Raw genomic sequence first — 12,840 nt, 5'->3', positions numbered from 1 at the left:
GCGGCTATGTGCAGTTTGTCGCAAGGGTGTAGGAAGTAATTCCATTTTGTGAAGTATGTGTGGTAAATGGGTGCAAAAGAAATGCAATGGTATTAGAGGTAGACTGCGAGATAAAGCTGATTTCGTATGAGCGGTGAGTAGCGAAGAGAATTTAGAGATTCTCAGGTGTGAAAGGTTTGTTCTTGTTGGTGAGTCTCTTTAGTGTCTGGAAGTTTTTTTTTTTTTTTTTTTTTTTTTTGAGGACATGTTTTGTGCTGGAGGTAGCGCTCGGGTAAGGAATGGTTGGAGGAAGTTCAGGGAGCTGTTGCCTCTCCTGACATTGAGAGAGCTTTCCCTCCGAGCTAAGGGATCTTTGTATGCAGCATGTGTTAGGAGTGTAATGTTACAACTGTATGGAAGTTAGATCTCGGCAGTAAAGGAAGACGATATAAGTAGCCTCAAACGTACAGAAATAATAATGATTAGGTGGATGTGTGGTGCGTCCTTGAATGACAGGCCTGGGGGGGAGGGGAGGCAGGGATTACGACTGAAGAGTTAAGGAAGGATGGGATTGGAGTGTATTGGTGTTGTGATGAGGAGAGGTAGAATGAGATGGTTTGGGCATGTTGAGAGGATAGAAGATGATAACTGGGTACGGAGGGTGAGATGTGTGAGCGTCGGGAGGAAGGTTGCGAGAGGCTAATCGGAAAAGACCTGGGACGAGGTCTTAAAGTGTGACCTCGGCGACGCGGGATTGAATAGGGAGGCTGCCAGAGATCAAGCAGCGTGGAAAGCCGCCATTAAGTGATAGTCAGGTACCGATTTTGGATAAGCTATAGAGGCCAAGGCATTTTAGAGAAGAATTTGTCATACACTAGAAATTAGATAATTCAAGGGTACTGATTTCAAATCTGTGTATGTCATTCTCTATTTTATGTTGTTATTACTGCACAACTCATTCAAAAATCAGTGCCAAAATTGCATTTTTATGGTAAACCGCATGCATTCTATGCAGATTAGGGCTCTGGCCTGATTGGATGAAGGATCCTCAAACACAGAGATTGTATCAAATCAATCAAATAAACACTAATGGGAAGTTTACTGAACGGAAAGACAATGATAATTTCTTTAAAACTGTTTTTTTCTTTCCATGATTGTGTTATCGTTGACATTAAAGCATTCTGCTCAACACTGGCATATTCCAGTACAAGGCATATTTGCCTTGCGACAGCCACAGCGGCGGGTCACACATGTGCCAGTGTAGCCATAGCTCACGAGGCTGATGCGACACTGTGGCACCGGCTCTAATGTGATCAACCCTGGATGCAACTGATTGTTTTCCAGTGTCCAACCACATTCAGTTGGTTGTGGAATACTTGGTTTTGGCTGTGATGCTCTGAGCCAAATCACTGCCTGCAGATGTGCCCTCATTACATGATATTTAAAGCATCATTTGCTGGTGGGAGGTTTTCTGTGCTACTCCTCTCTTGAACAAGGTTGTCCTTGCTGCATCAACCGAATTAGCATCAGGGACATTTTACTCAATGGAGATGATTTCTCCATTTGGGCTAGTGTGTCTGGTGTTAACGGGTCCTTGCCAAGTCCCTGTAATAGTTCAGGATGACATGTGAATACTAACAGTGCTCTCCTTTTTGTATGCCCCGCCAAGTATGATGTGGTGTCTGAGCCTGTCCAAGCGTGAATATCTAACAGAGACATATCATCGCTGAAGTCCCAAGATACTGCTATGTCATTCACTGGTATATATTTGGATCTTTGGCAATTCCAGATTCATTATTATCTCCTTATTTATCATAGGACTGTGGGCCATAAGCAATAACAGTACATCCGGTGTCAGGGGACCAAACAACAACAGTATCAGACTGAGTATCCATGCAGTGAAGAATGATCCGCTTATCCACTTCCTCATGTGTACTTCTCAAATCATCTATGCCAACATCTGCCTGGTTGCTAAGCACATCATCACACTTTTTGAGCCTACCAGCTATAATGATACCTTTATCTGCTGGGACATTTGCAATCAATTCCTAAGACAAGAAATTGGCCAGATCTGCTTTGTTCTGGCAGTCACTAAGGAAGCCATCGCAATCACTGGGCACTGGCACATCACCATGTTCAATTACCCTACGGATGACTTTGCCTTTCGTCTTGTTTATTCTTGTACCCTCTTTTATGGTAACTTGGTCATACCTATGAAAAACATCTATCCTCGAAAATTGCTGACCATATTCAAACACAGATGCGTTGAATATATTCGATAATTCTTCAAATGTTCCTGCATGATGATTTTGAGGTTTTCCTGGTGAATGGACTAAACCTTGTCCATCAATGACAAGAGTAGCATTTTGAGGGAATTTTATATTCAGCACTGTAGCTTATGCAGTTCAACAGTTCCTCCAGCAGGATATGCTATTTCCCTTCTCTCAAACTTTCATCTGTTTGCACCAGTTCATCCAGCAGGGTATGCTATTTCCCTTCTCTCATGTGTAGGCACAGGGAGCAGCTCATACTTCAATATAATAACAATATCAACATCCCTTCCTGCTGAACAGCCGATCACTAATCTCTGCAGAACAGACCTGTCTGCTTTCAGCGATGACATTTGGGTATCATGTTTTGTAGCATCACATAAGTTAGGAAATGTAGCAGGATTACACCTTTTCATCGGGTCGTGGAATTTATTATCTATGGATCCTTCATTTGGTGGAAGAAGCCTCTCATGGCTGCAAGTTTCGAGCTGATCTTTCGCCAGGTTTTAAAATTTAAGAGAGATTTTTAAATTTCATCTGTAGCCGGTCTCTTTTGGCAATGTGGACAAGCTTATCAGTAGTTTCATCAGAGAAGACCCCAAGGGCACCAAACTTCTCAGTCTGTGTATCTTGTATGCTGGGTTCTTTCTGAGCAGTGGCATGTCCATGATCGATTCTAAACATCTCTTTGGCATCTTTTGAGATCTGAGGCCTCAGATTAAATAACAAGACCCATCAGCTCAGGGTAGTCAGACTTCTAGTGATGCCGACAATTCCACTGCCACTTTTCCAACAGAATTTAACCATTCTAGACTTTTTTCAGGGGACACTTGGTTGAACTTCATTTCTGCAATCTTAACAACAGTTTCCATTCTTAAATTCCTGTTCAACTTCTGGAGGTGGCATTTGCATTTGTGTGTAGTACCCAGTGCCATATTTTTCACAGTTTGTATGCCCGAAGCGGTGGAAAAAAGGGAGCATTTCCTTGAAGGAAATGAGATGGAGATCCCAGATGCCATCTCTGTCGGCACGATTAAACATTAGGAGAACGCTGACCATGTGTAGGTGTGTAAACCAAAAGGCATAATTTGCATTCTGACCCTTTTCATGGTCAAATACTCTCATTGCCTCCTGGAACTGAAAAGTGGTAAACATGGAAATGAAATAATCAGAAGTGTCTTCATTTCAGCTTCAGATATTCCCTGTTTCAGTTCTTTGTTGTGCACATTAAGAAACTGCAGGAGCTGTGGCCTAAGGATCTCCCACATGGCTTGAAAGGAAATTTTGTGAGCCCTTATACCTTTCGCACGGTCCTTCCCAGCTAGGACCCTTTCTGCTGCCTTCTCTCCTAGCCCAAAACACTATCACAATATAAAAATATTCTCATTACATGAAAACTGCTCTAGTGTAACAATCGTCAAATATTCCTTAAGTAGTCACAATATCATATTATATTTGTGTTTATCATACTAATTACATATGCAAATATTATGTTGCTAATGTGTTAAAATTGTCGCTAAAAAGGTTTACTATTTGTTTGAAAAGGAAAAAAAAATATACAAGATCCATCTTAAAATTTGATAGAATTAGTCATATATCTACATCAGCCCACAAAAACAGTGTCACTATCGCTAAAATGGCATCCATTTTTGAATGGGCTGTCCTGTAGTAATGACAAAAAACAGATAATGTAGTTCAGCAGATTTAGAATCAGCACCCTTGTAATATGTTATAGCAAGTGTAAGTCAAATTCTACTCTAGAATGGCTTGCATTTTTTTTTTCTTTTTTTTTTTTTTTTTTAAGAGCAATCGTCATTTCCCGCACCTAACAGTGACCGAGGGCGACTCATGCAAGCCTGCTGGAGCCTTTATAAACGATACGAACGAACGGTCAAGTACACGAGGGTCATTATGGCATTCTTAGATTGTTCTACACTTCCCCCAGACGACAACTATAAAACGATAGACTATGTACAGTATTTGCATCTTGTATTCTTTGACAGCGAGACGTAATTTCTAAGCCATAGATAATTATCGTCTCACGTTATCCAGCAGAGGAACTTTATCCTACTGAAGGTATATTGATATATGGCCAGTCATAGTTCATTTTTATAATCAGTAATAACATAAGTAATTCACAAAGCAGGGTGGCGCCCTTGGATTTTGAGAGGCCAAGCTTATGGCTATGAGCGAAAGATGATGGCGCTGAGGTAGCATCAACAGTCATGACCAAAATTCACTGACAATCCTCCGCCGGCACTGTGTCCCGCTCAATTCTCATTTCTCCTCAAGCTCTTTTGTTGCGTTCACCATATTTGGTCACACACACACACACACACACACACACACACACACACACACACACACACACACACACACACACACACACACACACATTGTAGACTTGATTGCCTATGCGTTGTTGTGTTGAACTGTCTTGTTTATGTTCTTGACCTTTGGGGAAGCTGAGAATGGACCAACAGAAGCCGCACGCTCTCTCACTCCTTCATCCATTCTAGATATTAGTTGCTTAGCACAGTCATGTAAGGTACATTATGTAGGTTATATGTGAGGCTGATTTGCACTAAATTCTTGAATTTTTTTTTAAGGGACAGATAACGACTTCCAGTGAAGTTATGGTACTGTTAACTCTCATAATCCTCTAAACCTCACCTTCTCTTCATCTCTCAAACTCAGACTGTTTGAGGCGACTGAGAGCAAATTTCTGCTTAGGGTGGATTCGTCTCAGTAATCGAAATGAGCTGTAGTTTACCACCCATTCATCCAGCCAGCCAACCATCGTCGAATCCAGTATTGCCTCATCTGGTGCGCAGAGGCCTCATCCTAGGCTTCTATGTCCAGACAGTTACAAGCATACAATCAATAGCCTCCTCCTGAACGGCACTACGTGAAGTTAATTTCAACCATTCTTTGGAGGTAAATTCCCAAGGAACACATCCTGCTGTAGAGTCTAAACATACTACTCCACCAGGTGTCAAAAAAATTGTGTGAGCGCAACGGAACTAACACACCACATCAGTATACAGCACACAGGGCCACCTTTGATCTCCCCGCGTACACAAGAGACCTGTCCTATAAAGGGGAAAGTACTGGAGAGCGGCAGGTTCGTAATTTACTAGTATTTTGATTCGGTTCATCCCCTTCAAATTTTGAAAAATAAAACAAAAAAAAGATAACACTGGATGATTTTATAGGGTTTTGATTTTTCAAAAAACAATTTGGACTTTCCGCATATTAGATTTCAGTTGTCGAGATATTCTTTCGCACATTATATATATTAAGAAAGCTACTAGGAAGCAGCTTACCATCCTTGGCTCGTTATAACAGCATTAGCAAATATTAGACGGCCAGTACAATATTAGGTGGAAATTCTTAGTTTCCATGGAATGGTGCCATGATAGTCTGAGCGAGCAGTGGGAGCAACCTGCACTTCCCCAGGCATCTCTAGTCACCCTTCTCATATTTTTCATGGCCTCATCGGAGCCACCGCCATACACCCTCACCATCACCCTCATCATCACTCCTGTCTCCCTCACCGTCACCGTCACCCTCACTCGCACCATCACAAATATTTCCCTCACCACTACTACCCCCCATCCTCACCCTCACCACCGTTACCACCACTATCACCCTCACCCTCGCGACCGCCATTCACCCTCACCACCGTCACCACTACTATCAACCTCACCCTGGCCACCACTGCTGTTACCCTCACCAGCCACTAGCACTCTCATCACCACTTTTACCACCGTTACCTTACCACCACCACCCTCGCCAACATCATCACTACCTCCACCTAGGTCAGTCTCAGCATAAAGTTATAAACAAAAGATAAACCATATTTTGTCTTATTTCCTATTCAATTATCACTCACCTTCTTAAATCATGTGCCTGTAGCAGAAAGATACAACATACTGTCATCATCTAATCCAGAACTAGAATAAGAAAATCACAAAATAAAGAAAATCATGAATACAGCTACCAGCAAAAAGAGCTAACAGCAAGGGAAACACCAGGCGCTGAACAGGGGCCCAGTTAACTCTATGTTTTATCATATCTGTGTATGCACCATTGCACAAACTAACTTTCCATCAGTCTTTTCATAGAATCCTTTACTTCTGCTACTGACAATTCTAAGCAGCGAATTCCTCTTTCGCGCTCCATATTATTCAGTCCTGTTTATTACTGCATCACTATTCAGGTCGTTATCTTTTATAGTATGATCCTTTCACCCCTTCGTATTTCACATGCATTTCATTTTCATCTCTCACACTTTCCCGGGTATTTCCACATTCATTATTACGTAGGAAATGAAGGAAAATGTTTTTTGCCCTCCCCTGATACCTGTCAAAGAAATGTGGCTGTCTTTCATTTATTCAGACAATCTTTATATTTTTTCCTCTTTCAGTGCTGTTCGTAATATTATAATTTATTTCTGCCTTTTATCTCTATTTTGTTTTTCAGTGTCCTCATTCCCATTCTCTTGAAGCGTCCTACTCATTACTGTTAGCTGATGACTTCCTCTGTTTCCCCGAATGCCCAATATCAGTTTCTCCTTAACAATATATTCCTACTTCCTAATTAACAACGACGTCCTCATTCATTGCCGGACGCATGTGCTTCCCCTGTCGGTTTCTATCCCTCCATTCCTGGCATTTTTTTTTTTATTTTTTTACCCCAGCGTTCCTCTCTATATCCATTTCTCTCGTATCTTCCTCTCCACCAGTCCTGTAGTCTCGGAGCTGCTCTCTCTAAATGTTTTCTCTTTCGCCTCTGCTAGTGTGCTCATCCTATCAGGCAGAATCCTCTCGTATTTCTGGCACGCCCATTGCCAAACTTCCGTATCCTGTCGTCTGCTTTTTTATCTGCCTATATTCTGCTTTTCCGTTTCAAAGATTTCGTGCTCCCTCCCAATATACCTAAACTCATCGTCGTTATTTTTTCCTCTTCCTCACTTTCTCTTCTCTGGCTCAGTCGTCTCAGCTGTTTGTCAGGTCTCTTTCTGCGAGGCTGGTGACACTGGCAAGGAACCCTACCACCCCAACACTCCATCATCATCACTTTGGCACTGACGACCACTCGGGGACTCTCTTGTAACACTGCTATGTTTTCTGTGTATGAGAGAGAGAGAGAGAGAGAGAGAGAGAGAGAGAGAGAGAGAGGGGGGGGGGGCACTGGTGTGTCTAATATCTTAGTACAGTTCTAAGATTTCTTCAGTGTTCTCGTGGTAAAGTTTTAATCTCATGTGATGGAGTGGTGGTGAATGTTGTGTTTCAGGCTACTGTCTGACTGTCGTGTGATGTAGCCAGTCTGATCTCGACAGAAATTTGTCTCAATTGTTTTGGTGTAACAGATAGTGCCATTTTTTTCCTGCAGTTTGTTGCTAGTACTATTCTGGGTAATATAATAGTGTCTGACATCAGTGACAGATTCTTTTTTAATCGTATGATAAAATCTTAAAAAGTAATCATTAACTACACTCCTAACTGACATCAAGAATGAAAGGTAACATTCTGTGAGTACAACCTTGCCCGATGCAAAGGTAGGCTACGTCCATGCACGGTTAAAGTCGTTTCTGAATTCCTAGGATAAGTGGTCCATTATCTCACGTGGCAGTTTGCCTTCTGCAGTAAAATTAGTTCATGCTAACCTCACAACCATACTGTGTCTCATATACTCTTTACTTCACGTTTATATCTATTCACTATGTAACAGATATAGCTGGAGAATGTTAGGCTGATCTCATCTCATGCCATGAGTGTACTAAGCTGGCTTCAGTCATTAGCAAAGCACGGCACCTGAGATCAGCCGAACCATTCACTGACCTCAGTAATGCTACTGCTCGTGGTCTTATGTGCGCATCTTGCCGGTTATCAGTGATAACCGAGCCAGTTAAAATTTGCATATACCATTACCATTTGGCTCAACAGTGAAGGCCAGGTGGAATCAGAGGTATCGCGCTTAATGGCTGCTCTAGACAACTAAGCTGTCTTACCGTTATAAGCGCCTCTGTGCTAAGTTCTGGCCACTGTTAACGGCACCGTTATATTGTACCAAAATTTTACATCTCTTAGTTAATTAGGACCCCTCAGTAATACCTCAGTACCTCTACTTTTATTCAGATATCATCAGTATGCATTTATACTAACACACTGTTGGTTCCGTAGTCGTATCTCAAATGTTTACCCTGAATTCTGTTCTTGCTGCATGGTAAAGCTACCCATTTTACCAGCCGCGATAGCGAAGCTGGTATTGTTTTCAGTGTGTGTGTGTGTGTGTGTGTGTGTGTGTGTGTGTGTGTGTGTGTGTGTGTGTGTGTGTGTGTGTGTGTGTGTGTGTGTGTGTGTGTGTGTGTGTGTGTTTACACGATAACTTCGCAACAGCTCAAGATATAATCACAAATTTTGCGGGCGTGTAGTAGGGAAAAAAATAGATCACGAGTTCGAAATTGGTGAAAGTATGTCAAGGTCTGTCTGTCTGTTACCACGATAACTTCGCAACCGCTCAAGATATCACAAAATTTTACAGGTGTGTAACAGGGATGAAAATCTCCATCGAGTATTGTTTTCAGTTTGTCTGTCTGTCTGTGTGTCTGTTAGCACGATAACTTCGATACCTCTCAAGATACCATCACAGAATTTTATAGGTTTGTAGTAAGGATGAAAATCTCCTACGAGTTCGAAATTGGTGAAAATAGGTCAAGGTCTGTGTCTGTTACCATGATAACTTCGCAAACCCTCAAGGTATCATTACAAAATTTAGCATGTGTGTTGTTGGGATGAAAATCTCCTGCGAGTTCGAAATTGGTGAACGTAGATCAAGGTCAAGGTCATATTCCGAGCCGCGCTAGATATGTACTGGTTCGCAGCTGGTGATTCCCCCCTTGAAGGGGCCCTCTATTTTTTTTTTTTTTTTTTTTTTTTTTTTTTAAACAGCATGCCTCAGAACTGTGTCAGTTCAGTCATACCCACAGACTTGGTTATCTGACTGCAACTTCGTTCTGCTTCCGGTGTCACATGTTCACTGACATGTTCACGGTTACATTCCAGCGCCATACCCTTTGCACTGTTACCGGAGCATCACTCAATATTCTCTTTATAAATCCTGCGAAGCACGAAGGTATAATATTCGGCAGCTCACCCTATACCGTTGCACGAGATCTAGCCTGTGTATGGATGCATGCTTTAACTCCTCCCAGGTGAGTCTGCGTGGTTACTCCGGTCTGTCACTACAAAACAGTTTTCTAGCCATGTTTTTGGGAGTGATCGGTCCTCCGCACCAAATTAATTCTCGGAAATAGTGAAAAGAGGGCGGATATGACTTTGATATCTATGTAAATGTTGCGCAATGTTCTCTTATCCGTGATGCGATATTTTGGGAGCGTGACCCCCTACTGATTTTTTTTTTTTTTTTGGGGGGGGGAACCTCCTTCCAAAAATAAAAACAACAAATAATGGGGAACGTGAGCACATGGATTTCAACGAAACGTCTGGTTTCTAATAATGTGTCCCATTGTATAAAAGTTTCCACCATTATTTTAAAGTGGTTCAGCACCTCTCGAAACTTGTAAAGGATATAAAATAGAGAAACGAGGGCAGATATCGTTTAGATATCTTAGTACATGTAGAATGGGCTCCCATCCGCTAACTACAACTAGTACTAGTACTACTACTACTACTGCTACTACTACTTCTACTACTACTACTAAAACAACTCACTAAGTGTATCCTTGGATATTACCCCTTCACATACACCACTAATGCGATCATATGGCTTTTACGTTGGGACACTTGTTTCCTTTATTACCCAGTAATATTAGTTTGTAATTCTTTCAAATCGCATTACATATCGCAGGATTGTGAATACAGTTTCCATGTTTTCTCTGACTGCACAGGAAGAAACAGCACATCTACTTTATTAGTATTTCCACAGCCATCATCATCGAAGTCCATTTTCCAGTCAGTACAAAATGCGGTGTACAAGATCTCGAACTAGGAAAAGGAAAACACAAAAGCAGGACTATCATCTGGTTGGTCTGTGAAATGGGCCGAACATGAATCGTTTCCCGCACAGTTAAAAACAAATAATTTCTGTTCCACCACACAGGCGGAGGCAACCAAACTAAAATGTTTTGCCTGATTATCTCACTGCTTTAAGCTGCTGGGAGCTGCACAAAATCGACTGCCTTAGGCTGGAATTTTACACACACACACACACACACACATACACATCTACATATAAAAATGAATGAGTAAATAAATATATAAAACAAATAAACACACAAATATACAAAGAATAAATATAAAGTATATATATATATATATATATATACACACATATATATATGTATATCTGTCTATCTATCTATCTATCTATCTATATGTAGAGAGAGAGAGAGAGAGAGAGAGAGAGAGAGAGAGAGAGAGAGAGAGGAATTTACATTCTGATCATTTCTAACAAGTTTATGAGCAGGTTTCTCCTCAGCCTATAAAAGTCTTCTGACGATGACCGAAATGAAATGCAAAATAAGCAATTCACAGGCAAAGAAATTAAGACTCTCCTGCAACCCGTGCAGAGCAAATGCGTTTATCCAGTTCTGTCCTGCCATATTTTTATTTATTTATTTATTTGGTTATTTTTTGCCTCCTCATCATTTGCACATAGGTTGCGTTCTCACACATTTGTTTACACAATGAAACCATCATCTATACCTTTCATGCTTTCTCCCATCTTTATTTCACATATTGCATATTCACTACCATAGTTCTAAGTTTTCCTTGTGACCATACTATTAAGTACACACTCTCCTACACTTATGGTCAATATGTGTCCTTCATTCACACAACTAGGGATGTATTTCTTATCCTATCAAATTAATCTACACACTCCATATGCATTCCTTAACTAATGCACTTCCATTATAATCACTGCAGACTTGCATATTCATGTGATAACACACCTTCATGCAGTCCTCTTGCAATCTCTGTAGTTTTACCTTTCTGTAATAAGGTCTTCATTACACTAATCACATTTCTCTTTGCGACACTTTACTTTGTACATCCTTTTCACACTTATTTTTTGGGAACTAAGTACTGACACAAACTTTTCACCATTTATCATCACATTACATTACCAAATCTTCACTCTTAGCAGCCACCACCTTGCAATTAGCTACATTCACTTCGTGTGTCGCTGCTTACTAAGAGAGGTTCCATTTATAGTTTGGGGGAGGCGCTGATTTGAAAATGTCATCTTTCCTCATTCCTCTCTGCTTTCATCTAGTTTCCCTCACGCTTATTTTGAGCTCTTTCAAAGCCTTATCCATTATACAGAATAACCAGGGAGGCACGGTACACACACATCTCACTTTTCTATCAACTTTTATTTTGGTACAGTTTCACGTATTTCAGCTTTCTGGTATGATTATTTCCCATAAATATTTCATTATACTGTCTTCAATTTTTGTATTATTGCTGCATATACCTCATGCATACCCGTTGTTTTCTTATTACACATTTTTTAGCGGTCTTCACTTCCCTCCGACACGTTCTTAGGCGTCCACATTCCTTCCTCGTGTTCTACCAAGCTCAAAAATATTTACCATTGCTCACCTTTACTCATTCCGTTACATATTTTTTTCCCTTAAAGAAGGGTTCCTACCTTTCCCTCATTACATATTAATAATTTTATTCCTCCCATTCTTCCCTTTATATTACTCGTTCTATTTTACCTTTTCCCACATTCATCTCAGTATTTTAGAACTTCGTCATAATGCAGGGAAGTTTACATTAATTTACTTTCCAAGCACTGCATTGCACCTTTTATCTAACTTCTTCACATATCGCAAAGTCTGAGTATATTTGCTCCATCGTTCATCCAAAATCCATTCCTGAATCTGCACCGCCATTCTCTCTTTTTTGTCATCCATGGCTCTTTCTATTTCCATACCTCACCACATTGTTCCAGTCTTTGTAAACCGATATCCTTACAATGGCGCGCGCGCGCGCGCACACACACACACACACACACACACACACACACACACACACACACACACACACACACACACACAATGAAAAGAGGAAATGCGACCTGAGCATAATTTACACAGGAGTAGCAAAAAAACACTACTCGAACAGCATGGACTAATTGCCACTGACGAATCATTAGCCACCGCAGCACAATAATCACCGCAGTTAGCACAACCCACATTCCTGGTGACAGCACAAAAATTTCAGCCAACATTTTTCTTCCCAAATCACAGAAACAGAAGTTCTAAATTCGATTTCATTTGATCTGACGAGTGTTGAAATGCAATGTAGGTGTTTGTGTGTGCTTTGGTAGGATATGAAAGTAAGGGGAATTATAGATAGGCATAAAGTTATAGTATTGAAGAGTTATATGACTGCGAGTTCAGGTAACGTAAAATGAGGAGTGATGGAAAGTGGAGCGGTGAAACAAGATGTCCATCAGAATGCAAATGCTTAGTAGGAGGATTGTGTGAGTGAAAGGTTACGGGATGCATTTTAACTGCTTTTTTCCCAGCACACTCATGCACAGGTATACGTCG

This window comes from Coenobita brevimanus, chromosome 64 (genome assembly GCF_032717465.1).
Source record: "Coenobita brevimanus isolate Jiangsu-jjx chromosome 64, ASM3271746v2, whole genome shotgun sequence".
Classification (NCBI taxonomy): domain Eukaryota; kingdom Metazoa; phylum Arthropoda; class Malacostraca; order Decapoda; family Coenobitidae; genus Coenobita; species Coenobita brevimanus.
Note: the sequence above shows the minus strand (reverse complement) of the source record.